Source organism: Chelmon rostratus, chromosome 3 (assembly GCF_017976325.1).
Source record: "Chelmon rostratus isolate fCheRos1 chromosome 3, fCheRos1.pri, whole genome shotgun sequence".
NCBI lineage: Eukaryota > Metazoa > Chordata > Actinopteri > Chaetodontiformes > Chaetodontidae > Chelmon > Chelmon rostratus.
The window spans coordinates 28417322-28432607 of record NC_055660.1 but is presented as its reverse complement, the minus strand read 5'-3'; the positions used below and the strand labels follow the sequence as shown (position 1 = coordinate 28432607).

The 15286-nt window shown below is 41.7% G+C and overlaps 1 protein-coding gene across 3 annotated transcripts in view; it reads left to right on the top strand.

Annotated features, from left to right (window-relative positions):
* The window catches only part of LOC121604480 (endonuclease V-like), a 60506-nt gene extending 46918 nt beyond the window's left edge, over nt 1-13588 (top strand). For 2 of the 3 annotated variants that reach the window (XM_041934001.1, XM_041933999.1), the window contains one exon: nt 13211-13588. The gene's annotated coding sequence lies outside the window, so the exon portion shown is untranslated. Of the gene's footprint in view, nt 1-9410; nt 9524-13210 lie in introns of those variants that run through there. The other variant, XM_041934000.1, reaches the window with a different exon arrangement.
* Nucleotides 13589-15286: the final 1698 nt, after the last annotated feature.

Sequence of the window (15286 nt, the reverse complement as noted above, 5' to 3'; positions counted from 1 at the left end):
AAGGTTAGCTTAATGGGCGGTGGGAGATGATGAGCGCAGAGCAATACTCTGCAAAGATTCACATCGAGGTTTAAACAGACGAAGGCACATCGAGTGTATGTACCGCTGTGATCCTCCATGAACCTCCAAAATATGATAGAAAGCACAAACAAAGTACAAACCTCCCAAACCACCACAATAGCAGATTGTTCCCTTTCACTTCCACTGGTTGAAGAGAGGACAATATTAGATTTTTGCGAATAATTTCTCTTGGGGAAGAAGCCAGTGGGCTTCAGCAGGCAAGCTGTTGAAGTTAACACTGCCAGCAGTGTTTGGTCTCTGCTGCTGACTTTGAGTTTGGTGTGTTAGTATAAAATATTGTACACTCTCTTCAGAAGCTGTTAATGACAGATTTCACACTGTGTAATGTGTGTACTACTACTACAACTATTTCTCTTGTTTACTACTTCTACTAACTGTCAATTACTAATACCACTACACTGCACTAATAACCTACTATTACACTTATTAGCACATTTTCAGCTAGGCCCATAATTTCCTATGTTTCAAACTGTTATGTGGCATATAAGAAACACAGACCAGAACATGGGAATAAACAGTAAATTCTGAATAGAAACAATAGTGACAAAATCATTGCTTTGACACAAATAGTATAAAAATGAACATTAAAAGCAATCGTATCAAAGAAAGTACTGCTGCTGTTTCCACTATTACTATCCGCTGTTACTCAGCTGTGAAAGAAGTATTTAGATCCTTTATTTAAGTAAAAGTAGCAGCACCACTATGTCAAATAGTCCATTAAAGCTGTAAGTCCTACATTTCATGGGGTATACCTCTACATCACTGCAGCAAGGTGAGAAGTTCAGCTGCTGGAGATCAACAAAAACAAGATTTCCAGCTGGTGTTAAGTTACTCGTTAAGCAACACTGTTATCAGCTAAATGTTCTAATTAAGCAGAATGCCCTTTTTCAGAGTGTTACATTATTATAAATTGTATTATTGGATTCATTTCTCATGCACAACATTTCACTTTCAAATATTTTGTCCACCCCATTTATATCAATAAGGGTTGATTAAATAGCAGCTCCCAGTACACAGTGCAGTTCAACAGCACCGCTGCAGGCTGCAGCCTGCACGAAAACAAAAACTGAACGTTATAACCTTCATGAAGGTGGGATTTATGGCGGGGTGTTTGTATTAGTCAGGTGTGTACTTCAGCTGGCTGTGTGAGCAGCATGATTTCACTGCTTTATATACTGGTGGATAATAGAAATACAAAATATTTCATTAGCAGGTCACGTGTTTTGATGTGGAACCATAATCTGCAAAGTAACTAGTAAGTATAGCTGTCAAATAGTGTAGTAGAAGTGTGAAAGCATGAAGTGCAAATACTCAGGTAAAGCACAAGTACGTTTTGCAATGGTGTAATTGTATTCTATTACTTGAGTAAATGTACTTATAGCTACTGTTACTAAAGGTATTACTGCTACTATAAGTGTCAGTCATAAATGTGAGGCAAAAATGTCATCTCCTATAACATGCTGTGGATGTCATTTTGAATCATGAAGGAACAAGTTCTTAAAAACTCACCCTCTGATCTTGACTTGCAGCCTGTCACCACGCTGCAGATGTTGCCCATAAATTCTGGTGTTTTTTTTCCTCTCTGGAAGTCGGTCAGCAGTTTGCGTAGGTAGCGAGCGTCTCCTGGGGACCGGCTCGGTGGCAGGTGTCGCTGTCACCCTGCCATGTCCTCATCAGTCAGGTCACTGCTAACGTCACACAGCGTAGGTCTGAGACCTGATACTGCATCATCTGATACTCGGAAATTTCTTTTTATCATGGTTGATGTCTCCTGAGTTCCCTCGCTTGAATCTGTTATTTCAAAGATGTGACCAATCAAGAGCTTTTCATACTTCCCCTCTTTATACATTCATATTCATATTCACAATATCATGTTTCATGTGGTTTTGGGGAAAGTAAGTAAGACTAATATAATAATGCTGTTATACAAAAAATGAGCAATAAATGATGAAAAGGTGAGAATATGAGACCAAACCAGCCATCTGCATTTTCATGAGATTCTGTTTTATCAGGCTGCTCTCAGATGAAGCCATGAAAGAATATTGAGCACCCATGTAACTCAATGCGAGCCAGGTTAACGCCGCTCATTTGGTTAGTTAAAGTTTGAATAAAAAAGTGTGGACTTTGAGGAAGCTGGAGAGGCTTTGGATATGCGTGAAGTGAAAAGACCTTGAGGCCAATTCTTGGCATGTGTGCACATTTTAAAAAGCTTTACATGAATCTGCCAATTCAGACTCACAAATGGCCCCGAGATGCACCAGCACACAAACACGTTAGCAGTACACTTACTGTATGTTTTATTTAAAGCCCAGCTGAAAATGAGCCTAGCTGCACTTTGACTCTCTGTGTGAATCCAGGAGTGATGCCACTTAATATTCTGATGTGCAGCAGAGCCACAGTTTGGTTTCACTTGATATTGGGAATGTTCCACATAGTTGAATAAAGTCATTCTGTTCATATGCAAGGTGGCAGAGGAGTAAGAAAACAATAATAATAATAATATTGCTGACTGATATTGAATGCTGAGCTGTCAGGGATTTACAATCCCCAGGAATACAAACTCCAAAAAAACACAAAGGCCCAAAGCGAACCTTATGGCGGGCCAGCTTTGTCCCGTGGGCCCCACTTATTCTTTTGTTTGTTTGTTTTTTAGGGCTTTTAAATCCTATTAAATGGATAGTTTGACATTTTGGGAATTCACTTTTCACCAAGAGTTAGATGGCAAAATTGATACCACACACATCTTTCAGTTAAATATGGGTTACATCCAGCAGGAAGGTAGCCTAGCTTAGCACAAAGACTGGAAACATGGGAAAACAGCTAGCCTGGCTCTATCCTACCAGCACCTCTTAAGATCACTGCATAAATTGCACGTTACGTGCCATTTGTTTAATCCAGAGGAATATGTTTTTTTATGGATGTGTAACAGCTCACTTCGACTTCTCCCTGCTTTATTTTAAACTGATCCACTGACAAAAAAAAGGTTGTTGTCTTGATGAAGAATCACAGTCAGTGCGTTAAAAGCCAGCCCGTTTTGCCAGCTGAATGCTTAAAATGTGACGGAGCAGCAGTAAGAACAGAACAGTAAACAGTGAGGATGTTATCAGTGAGATCCAAATTAAAAAACAGGAACACTAGACTGCATGGTGCATTGTTTCCCGTCATCTCCTCTTGTGCCATTTGAACCCGATGGGGGAATGGCGGACTCCACCATTGCCAATAAAAGCCACCATTTAAAGAGGTAATTACAGAAAGTGAATACAGTGAATGGCTATTGCTGAGGATTATGACATTCAGACTGATTCTATTCCCAAGAAATGGTTAATTTTATCTTTTGCATGGGATGTGTGGGTGGCAGGAATCGCACAAATGCATGATCGCAACAAAACGTGGTTGTATTATCATGTTAAATTATGTGAGCAGCAAAATATTTGAAGTTTATATGTGTTATCTACTGTATCTGTCTGAATTTAATAAAAAGGGGCAATGTATTTATTATTCATCCAAACTACCTTAAAAATACTAGCTTTTTCATTCATCTGTCCTCTGTGGCGGTCTCTCTGTGGATAGAAAAAGATACTCAGGATGTGTAGCCTGTCTTATCTCCTTCATAAGAAAAGAACAATATGTGTATCAGCCTGAAAAGGTGATGCTACACAGTATTTTTCTTGTGATTTTCCTTCACTTGTCATTGTACTTAAAACTAAAATAAGATCCAGGCAACAGCATCTGCATTAGTGAAAGTAGCTCTGCACTCCTGCTCTGCTGACAATATCTGAATGAGATCATCAAGATCATTGGCCTCTATCTGCACCCAAGAATCCACACACACACACACACACACACACACTAACATACACCCAAGGACCATAAAGGCCAGCCTTCGCATGGCACATCAGGGTCCCCTTCCCTCTCTCACACACCATCCACCGTGATTCATCTCCCTGGCACTGTGAAGTGTAAAGGAGATTATTAGCAGTGAAGGGCTCAGCCCCTCTGAAGATCTACTGCTCTCCCATCTGCCCTGCAGAAGAAATGGGAAAATATTGCTAATGTTTACAGCCCTGTGTGTGTGTGTGTGTGTGTGTGTGTGTGTGTGTGTGTGTGTGTGTGTGTGTGTGTGTGTGTGCGTGTGCGTGTGTGTGCGTGCGTGCGTGTGCGTGGGTTCATGTTATATGCACCAGTAATGCCTGAAGCCTGACCAGCATGGCTAAGCAGCTCCCAGGCTTGTTTGCCATCTAGAAATGTGCTGACTTTAGGGGGTTTTGTGTGCGAATGTTTCTGTATGCATGCGTCTGCAGAAGTACCTTCGTGTGTGTTTATGTTTATGTGTGTGTGTGTGTGGCCATGGGTGTGCCATGATGTGTAAATGTATTTTTGCACATCAATAAATCCAGAGGCCAGCTGTTGTTGAAGGCTGTACAGCATTCAAAGTCTTCTTCTTTCTCTGTTTGTTGGTCTCACAATTGCTATTGTGAAACAGGACTGAGGCCCATTTGAAACCACCGAAGAGACAAAATCATAAAGCTACTGCTGATCTGTAACCGTGCCCAGTAAGAGGGAGGCTCACTAATATGCTAATCAAACCAAAGCCTTTGCACATATCATGTAAATGATACTGTAGGTCAGTCTCATTATCTCTCAATGAGTTATACGGTTGGGTCATCTTTATCAAGACTGCACTCCGTTCACCAATCTCCTTGAATTAGCATAAAGATTTAGCTCATTACAGAGCAGTTGCTATGATTGCAGTGTGTGCATGCAGGTAGAGTGAGGCTTTAATGGCCCCGAGGGGCAATTTGGCTCGCATACAGCAGTGGATAGTAAATAAAACTATTACTATAAAATGGAAGTCAATACAATGTACACATACCTACACAAATACACATGTTAACACCAGCGTCACTGTTGTTATTGTCACTTGTCACCAAAACCATCAGAGTGATCAGTGGAAAAATGATAATGGGGTGCAAGACAGAATTCCTCACATTTGTCTCTCTGAGGGCTTAATGCCACAAAATGTTGCTGCGAGCCAAAAACACAGCAGACCGCTCCTTTAATGCACAGCCGAGGATTGCTGACACATGTGAAGGACCGTATCTGAGAGAGAGAACGCATTGCAAACAGTGGCATGACTTAGAAGTTAGCGTTACAGCTAAATCTGAACTACGAGCCGAGCAAGTTTCAATCGGTTGTGACTCGTGTTTATTTGAAGTCGTAGCTATGAGTGGAGTGAATCCCTGAGCTGCATCAGAAACACCAAGAGCCGGTTTTATTGTTCTTTCTGACCTTTTGGCTCCTGTGATGTTTGATTGGAACTGCTCGTTACCTGGAGAATCATATTATTGGATCTTCTTTCTGAACTGGTGACATTGTCTTGGCTTCTAATGCTGACGATTGCCCTCTTTATAGTCTCTTAAGTGCCAACCAAGAAATAATCTTCTTTGTTCTCATTACTAAGACAAAATAACCCCTCTCTGCTCCCCCCACTTCAAGAACACAGTGTCTCATATTTACCCCCTCTGTTAGACATGGACTTTTCTCCCAGCCTGGACTCTCCCCTAATGTCAATACACACTCCTGTATTTGAGATTGAGTTCCCCATACACACACACACACACACACACACACACACACACACACTCACACACAACACCAATAAGATGTGCTCAAAGCTACATTTGACCTGGTCTTTCTTATGAGGTCAGCCCTTGGAATTATCTTTACATCCTTCACTTATTTTGTAGTGTGGGTTACACAGAAACTGCACCCCTGACTCACTGATGACAGACTCGCTTGTATGTCTGCAAAATTTTGATCACTATTGTACCGTCACGCCTGAAACTACAGGACAAAAAGGCTTTGTAGTAATGTTTTTTTTTCTATCTACTAAATCTAATCTAAATCTGTCCTACTGTAACTAGTCCACCCAGCCTCTTTGTCCCACCATCAGTGATTAGGCCTCAAACACCTCACTGAATGTAAAAAATGAAATAAGAGCAAACAGTATGCTGCATTGAAACTGGAAAAGCTCCGTAAGTACATTTAACAGAGTAAATGCAACTCCTTGCTTCCCACCTCTGATTGGCTGTACTGGGCCGACCGGCTGCTTAACACTGAGATTGGGCAAGAAAAATGTGAAATTGTTTGCTGCAGCCATGAACCAGTTTTAGGTGCATATAAAACGGCTCCCTCTGAGCCGCCCTCGCTCTGTTATATGTCCATGTTGTGTGTCTGGCAGACAGGCCGGTCAGGCTAATGAAAGCAGAGCTGGCCTTGGCTGTGCAGCGCAGACACACGAGTCAGACGGGCTGATGGTGCACCCGCCTGCTGTAGGTCAAAGGTCAAACCTTTCATCTCTTTCACTGCGTCCACAAGCCTCCTGAGTGAAAGGTGGCTCGAATCCTCCAAGTATCCAAAACTCTCTTTCAGGTGGTTTAACACCACCCTTAACTTGAAATCACAACACATTCAAGTTGAAGTTTATTTGTAGAGCTCCATTTAAAACAAATGCAGGTCAAAGTTTGTTATTGGATAATTAAGGAGGACGAGACGAGAAAAGAAGCACATGAAACACTCCAAATAGATATCCAAGAATAACAATGCTCACAGTCCTTCATGAGAACAACAAATTGAATAAAAAGTTTGCTTTTACTGCAAATGAACTTGAACATAACACAAAATAAAATACATGCTGTGCATACAAACTAGCCAATCAAAGTCTAAATCTCGGTCTGCAGGGGAGAGAACTGGAACTCTACACAAAGAGAAATGAAAAGGATGCTCTAAAATAAATTGAGCCTTTAAAATTGTTTTCTTAGGGATAATGTGAGACCCATCAGGCAGGACGTTGGTGCACATTGCTCTATGCTTGGAGCTAAATTGGCATTAGTTTTTGGGAAAGCTCTGGGAAGGTGAGGGAGATTGGTACCTTGACACCTGAGAGATCTGCTGGGCTTATGATCTAAGGGCATGTCTGGTGGTGTGGAGCCAGGCCATTAAGAGCTTTGGACGTAAGAAGGAGGATCTTGAATTAGACGATAATAAGAGCTGCAGGTCTTGTGAGGGGAGCTTGTGAGGGAGCTTGTCATAATTTTATTTGGAGCAATACCATAGTTTGAATCTCATTCATCTATGATGAAGACATGAAAGCAGAACCAGTGGCAGGTGACTGGATCACCAGTCAGCCTTGTTTTTCCCTGGAGATCACACATCACACTCATGGCAGAAAACTACACAGTGAAAGCAAGCAAATTCTTAACACTGGTGGTTATTATTCTACAGCCATTATACTGTGCAATCAACATTTACGTCATAATGATACGTTAAAGCAAAAAAACTTCCCCACTGCCAGTTTAAATGATTTTGAATGTTTGAATGTCTATTTTTTCAGTTATAAATTGGCATTGGTACTGGTGCTTCTTTCAATTAGGCACAGAACATTTTGTGGCTACATGGTGTGGCTCCCACACTTATCTCCTTTTTCTCTGGTGCAAATGAATCATAGCAAAGATACACACTGGAGATGATCACATTTCCATTGATTTTTGCATTAAGAGGAGCTCTGCCAGGACAATGTGGCCCAGCAGCTTGGCGCTTTTCTATCACTTGTTTACTGCGAGTTTCTATTTTATTTCAGAGGTTACCTGTAGCTACAGCATCAATAATTTGGGACTCAGTTCATTTCCACTTCCTTCATCCTTTAAAGAACTAGAGGCTTTTCTTTTTGAAGAATGGTACAATATGGCTTGACACACAACTCATGGTGTGTCTGACAGCAGAGCATGGAGGACTAGGGAACAAAACCCAGGGCTGTAGACTGAAGCTGAACAATGTCTGCCAGACGCCATAAAGCATTCATTTCCTATTGGCTGCAGCCCTTTGTTAGGACTGAAAACTCCTCTAAGTAACTAACATTCATGTATGTGTATTTCTAAGTGCATAATCCTTGAATATATTTATTAAAATTAAAATGTTCCCTGCTTATAATTAGTGCTGCATCCCTGTAATACCCCCCTCATGTATCATCATGTCTTATATCTAATTAGAAAGGATGCATAATAGCCTATTAGAGTAAGACTTCCCAACTCTAATTGCCTGAGTCATAAGCCATCAAAGCCCTATTGTACACTTTAAAGAAGGTGTTGGTTCCAAAACTCATTATTTGTCTTTTATCAACAATAAGCTTTTAACAGCAACTCATGCAAAGTCAAAAAGTGTTGCCGAGAGCACGCGTATAAAGAATGAGGCCACTCTTGACAGTGAGCATATTTTTTTCACAATAAGTTCAGTGTATTTTAAGACCAGATGGGACAGCAGGAAAAGAGCAAAAGAAACTGGAGTGGTCGCTTCGATTTTTTAAAACTTTTCTGTGTCAACCTGACTCTGTGCTGCACAAAAGCACTGGTTTGCACCATAGCAACATTACATCTGTTAAAATACTGAGTTGAAAGGCAAAACCAGAACTGCAGTGACTCTATGAAGTGTGCCGATGTCTAAAAAATATCCTTTTTCTGTGATCGGCATTCATTGTCAGATTTATATGTGACGGTGGAAGAGCGGGAAATGACGCCCCCTCCTTTGTTTTTCCTCTTTGTTCTGCCACCTCCTGCATTCTGTCAGATCAGCTGCAGATCAGCCGCAGTGGCTTTATTCTGTGACAAGAGGAAGTGTTTGGGGAAACCACTACAAAACAGCAATTCGCCTCATTACTTATTCATCATTTTAAATCCTGTTTATGCCATCTGCTCGATTGTCTTTAAAACATTTGCGGTGACGGTGACTATGCTTATATGCTCACTGATATCCCACTGTTCTTCCAGATGTGACAATATCCTTTTTGATATGAATTTGATACGGATCATGTAAACAGCATGTCCTGTTTGGACTAGGCCTTATTCCGAATGTAGTGTTTTCAGATTAATCCAGTGGGAAGTTTACATACCTTTTTAACCACTCAACATATTTCATGCTATCACTACCTGTGGATGTATTTTGAGGCCTACCTTCAAACTCAGTTCCTCTTCGCTTGACATCACTGGGAAAATCAAAAGAAGTCAACCAAGACCTCCACAAGTCTGGTTCCTCCTTGAGAGCATTTTCCAAATGACTGATGGTGCCTTGCTCATCTGTACAAACAATAGATGGCAAGTGTAAACAGCACTCAGGAAGGAGACGCATTGTGTCTTATAGAGATCAGCATACTTTGGCATGAAAATTGGAAATCAATTGTAGAACAACGGCAAAGGACTTGGTGAAGATGTTGGAGGAAACAGGTATTAAAGTATCTATAGCCACAGTAAAAGTCCTACACTTTTTTTTTTTTTTAGAAACGTCCTCTGGTCTGGGGAAACAGAAATGTCTTGGCCATAATGACCATCATTATGTTGGGAGCTGTTTGGAGGCACACGATCCCGGCCCTGAAGCACGGGGGTGGCAGCACCATGTGGTGGGAGAGCTTTGCTGCAGGAGGGAATGGTACAGTACACAAAATAAATGGCATCACGAGAAAGAGAAAGCAAACGCCAAAATAAATCATTCTGACATTTCTCATTCTTGAAATAAAGTAGTAATCGTAACTGACCTAAGACTGGGAATGTTGACTTGAATTAAATATCAGGAATTGTGGATAAGTTTAAATGTATTTGGCTAACGTGCATGTAAACCTCCACTGCACATGTGGAATATGCCCAGATTATCCAGTTTAAATAAGTTTGGTTACCCTGGGGGTTTGATTAACACCTCTATGACTGTCTGACAGCTCGTTTTTCTTACTGAGGTTCATGGTAACACAAGGAAAGGCAAAACAGTACAAACACAAAGCTGCTGCTTTGTAAGAAAAGAGGAGAAACCAGCCACGGGACTGCATGCTGTGCTGCTCAGTCAGGACAGAGTCAGGGGTGCCGTGTGTGGTTTATTGATATTCACCTGAAGAGATGAGTTTGCAGAAAGACATGGCTGCTTGAGTCATCAAGCATGCATGCACGCACACACACACACACACACACACAATCTCAGCAACAGAACTAATACCTCTCCATAATCACCAGCCACGACATCATGTGTCCATATCTAATAACTAATATGTCCTGCAGTATATTAACATCAGGTCCACGGAGAGACAACAACCCCCCTCAAACACACACACACACACACACAGTTGTGTTCCCATAATTTCTGGGGACATTACACAGACTGACATTCATTTCCTGGAGACTAACTCTAACTATGACCACTACTTGCCTAAAAAAGCTTAATCTTAACCCAAGATGTCAATCTAAAATTGAATGATTTATATTATGAAGACATGGGTTTGTCCCCACAAGTCAGGCAAGTCCCCACAATGTGACTGTGTAAACAGATTTATGTCCCCACAACATGGTTAATACACATCCACACACACACACACACACACACACACACACCTGCTGTGTCCACAGCAGCAAGTCTCATCTCTCATCTTCTTTCCCCTAACATAACACTGACCCTGAGTCAGCCTTATGTAATGTCCGTTCTCTTGCCATTACAGCTGTGTTATGCTCTCCTTTCATTGCCCCTTCAGCACCTCGACCAGCACTGTGCCCGTCTAACATGATAGCAGCTCTCCATCTTCATTCTCCATCTGCCTCTCTCTTTTTCTCTATGCACCTTCCTCACACAGTTCCTGATTCTGTTTCCTCTCTGCTGCTCTGTCGCTCAGTGTCGCTCTCCTCCAGTTTACTTGCTGATGCTCATAGCCTCTGTAATGTACTGAAAATGTCCTGGGTGGCTATTCAGAGCAAATTGCTTTGTGTTGTGTTGCTGTAGGACCCACACTAACTGAACTAGGAAGGCAGACTGAGGCTTCCACAATTTGGGGGAAATAATGACAGAGGCTGCTAATGGGTCACGCTGTTGGGCTCCAGTTTATGCTGGTACAGCACAGAAATAGACGTGGCATGATAGTATAATGTCTTCAGTACTGTGTTGATGAAGCCCCAGGGATGGGAAGAGTAATATTTGATACTGTACTAAAGTATAGGTTTTGTTACTTTAAAGCAATCTCACTCATGTAAATTGAAAGTACTCATGTAAAAATATGTACTGAAAGTAAAAAGCCAGTAAAATGAAATAACACCTGCACTATAAACTAGTGGAACAACATCAGCATAAAGCATGAGCTCTGATGTCCAAACCAACAGTAACTTCCATTTCTATAGAGGACGCTTTATACATACACTTTCCTCAGTGTAGCCTCACTACAATGTACCAAAGAATACGACAGAACTCAAAGGAAGATGACTGAGAGTGAATATAAAGTGTATGGACTCCTCAGCAGGTGTGGGAGACACATTAATTGAATAGCCTGACACTTCTTATGGTATCAACAGCAGAATAAAACATCACCAAAGCAGACATCACAGAGATGTATAAACAGTTTAAACTCCACAGCATCTTCAGTAACTAACACACATATATAAGCAAAGGAGAGACTGCACAGTTTTTACACACCACGTAGCAAGATGCTGCGTTGCTAGGCAACACAGTAGTTGCTGACACTCATCTGTACACTGAGTTAAAACAATAAATAAGATGTTTATTATACTCACCTGTCTGAACGGCATTCTGTGAGTCTCATGCAACAATCTGCTCTGGGTTCAGATTCTCTGCTCGTTCTCAGTGCATCATATAACCAGTCCACTCAGCCTCTCTGTCCCACTGTAACCAGTCCACTCAGCCTCTCTGTCCCACTGTAACCAGTCCACCCAGCCTCTCTGTCCCAATATAACCAATCCACTCAGCCTCTCTGTCCCACTGTAACCAGTCCACCCAGTCCACTCAGCCTCTCTGTCCCACTGTAACCAGTCCACTCAGCCTCTCTGTCCCACTGTAACCAGTCCACTCAGCCTCTCTGTCCCAATATAACCAATCCACTCAGCCTCTCTGTCCCACTGTAACCAGTCCACCCAGTCCACTCAGCCTCTCTGTCCTACTGTAACTAGTCCACTCAGCCTCTTTGTCCCACCATCAATGATCAGGCCTCACCTCACTGAATGTAAAAGTTCCTCAATGAATGAAGCATTTTAGCATTTTGTATTTTTTTTTTTTTTTTTTTTTTTTTTTATTTATAATGTAAGCCAGACCCAGCATGCACCTGTTGGTCAGGTAACATCATGGGTATGTTGCTTTGGGTCATTTAGCGCTCTTGCCAGGTGGTGCGTTAAACCAGTGATTAATTAAGATAGATGCAACATTTTGTAACTATGCAGAGGTACAATAATAACCCATAATGATGCCATTCTTAAATATTTAGCATTGTCTCACACCCCATGGCCCTCCACAGCCAATGAATATTTACCTCCAACATGTATGTTTTCCACCAGTGACGGCCGAGTCAAGCCACAGACACACCAGCAGCTTCTTCTTCTCTGCTGCAGCTGCTCATTTGTCTTTGTTCTATTCTCACACAGTTTAACGGGACTTTTTCTTGTCACTGTGATAAAAAGTACTCGAGTAAAAGTAAATGTCCAACTACAGTATGTTGCAGTAACAAGAGTAAATGTAGTGGTTACTACCCTGGTTCAAATACATCTTTTTATGATCAGATGTTGCGTTCCCAGTCATGGATCTGTGCCGTATGTGTCAGTTGCAGGAAATCACTCCTAACTTTCTCACAGCACCATTTCTGCTCGTATGTGAGATGGTGTTCAGGCAGAGAGATTGTGTGGAAGAAAAGATGTTTGGGGAGATGCTTTAGGACAATAAGCTCACTAAAAGATTGTCTTGACAAAAATGAGTCATTTTTGAGACTGACCTTGTGGAGATGTGGAGGAGAATACGTCCTCACAGGGAAAATGCTGCTGTACAACAGTGATGATTCTGTCAGAGCCGGCAGCTCTGGCAGTCATAAATCAAACTTTGATCGAGCATGTCATACAGGTCATGCCCACCGTGAGGGTTGTTGGTGACAGCAGACCAAAACTTATGTGAACACAGTCATGTCCCCTTGGCTAGGTGTCAGCTGTATAATGAAAGATATCTCAATTTAACAACAGCAGTTAAAATTATTTCATAGGTCTTATGTTATTTTTTAAATTCGAAGTGTTATTGCATTAAAGGTACGTTCTATGTCTGTTCTTCTCTTTTTCAGGTTGGAAATGAGTGGCTCTCAAGAACTCTGAACATCAGCAACTACAGAAGACCAGTGTGTGTGTGTGTGTATGTGTGTGTGTGTGTGTGTGTGTGTGTGTGTGTGTATGAATGTGTGACAGAGTGTATTTTCAGATGAGAGAGCGAGAGTGTTTTCCAGTGAGTGAGAGAGAGTGAGTGTGTTCTGTAACTTTCATGTGCTTTTAAAAGTGCAGCTGTTTTAGTCTGGGCCAAGACACTGTCAGATGAACTGTATCTTTTATGCACTCGCTCCATATCTAAACTGGATATGGGTCAGACTGGATCTTTTTATACACTGTTCTCATTACATTTTTGGGTCACTCAGCTTTTTACACTGGGAGCCTTGTAAATAAATCATATGTCCGCGATCTGCATCAGAGTGTTGGTCATCTGCTGATATCTGTGTGTTGTTATGAATTTTCTCGTATATGAACTGTTCCCATCGGGCTGCAAATGGGGAACAATGTAACACACATCATGAGTTACAGGCCATAATGCGTAAAATGTTTCGTCACTGAGCGTCTCTCTTCAAATGAGTCAGACTTGGCAGCAGACACCGCTGTGCCAGGCCGGTCCCGGCGAGGCGAGCGGAAAAGAAGGGCAGGGGGGAAGGGGGCTGACTCTGCAGGGATGGTGGCCAGGAATAGAAGCAGTCAGATGGGGCAGTATTGATCAGCAGGAGGGGTCAAAGGCTCAGCCGGTGGAGACCGCAGACTTGTGCCACGTCAGAGGGATGTACGCAGTGCAGGACACTCGGGTGAGTAGTGTACAGTATGGACAGATTGTGGCATTTGAGCGGCGCTCCATACAACACTGTGCTGAAAGCTCGCAGGAGGAGCTTCCTGACTGATGCTCAGTACAAACTAGAAATACTCTAATCAGGCTTTTTGCTCTGACTGACCAACAGTTTGATCAAGTGTCACAGATGAGATCAGGGATTAAATATGTTATCACAGCAGCAGTGAGAACATTTCAGTATATTATGTTAAATTCCCTCTTGTCAAAATCTAAACCGAAAATTGTGGTCTGGTTTTAGACTTGATCGATTAATAAATAGACTAGCACTGAACCGCAGCTAAATCCAAGTCTGAAAAGATTTTTGATGCTGTAAATGATCAGTACTATAAGTGAAATTTGGCACATTACATACATTTCAATTTTTTTATTTTTTTTTTTTTTGGGGGGGGAGGGGGGAATCAGGCCTTTAAACCAACTTTTTAACAGAATTTGCAGTAAATCGGAAAAATGCTAATTAACGTGCATTTCCATCCACTACTGTTAGCCTTAGTTCATCCGGGTAAAAAAGCCATGACATCATATGACAACACGGTTCTTTCATGCGTTTATCTGAGGAAGGTTGCAGTCTCCTCATCGATCCACACAGATGAGATGTTTTCGTCATGATTTTGCTTCATCTACGTCGTAATTTATTTGATAATTCTGTTGGCATTGCACTTCGTCGCTTTTGCTTTTAGCACTTTTCCATCTGAGCCATGCATTTACAGTGTTTATTATTCATTTTTATGCATAAATTGAAAAAAGTGCATGGAACACACATAGGCCACTTCACTCAAAGCTCTTAATAATATTGTAACAGTGATTGCTTGATTTCAGAGGTCCACAACAACAGGATTCCCATTTCTGCCTTGCAGCTGTCGATTTCGCCGGTTGATGATGACTGTAGCGGGCTCTTTTCTATCCGCTGTAGTTTGTCAGCTAATTCGGCTAACGTTAGCTCAGTCACATCCTTGAGATAACTGTGACAGCATCCTGGAGCGACATCTACACAGTGCGTAAAAACTACACAGTAGATGTGCTAATATTTTTTTCATTAGGATAACCTGTAACTAGCGATGGCAGTTTTAGTTATTTTTGCTTTTGATGGCCCGAAGGCCATTAACCAATAACTAACCAGTTAAATTTGAGCTGAGGAGCACGCTGGACTGCATCTCCCAGTCAGTCATGGCCTGGAAGATTTCATTGTCCGTGGCAATTGGGAGAAATGTGAGGACAGTTTCTGAAATTGGTCCAGTATTGAGTGACAGCCCTGCAGTCA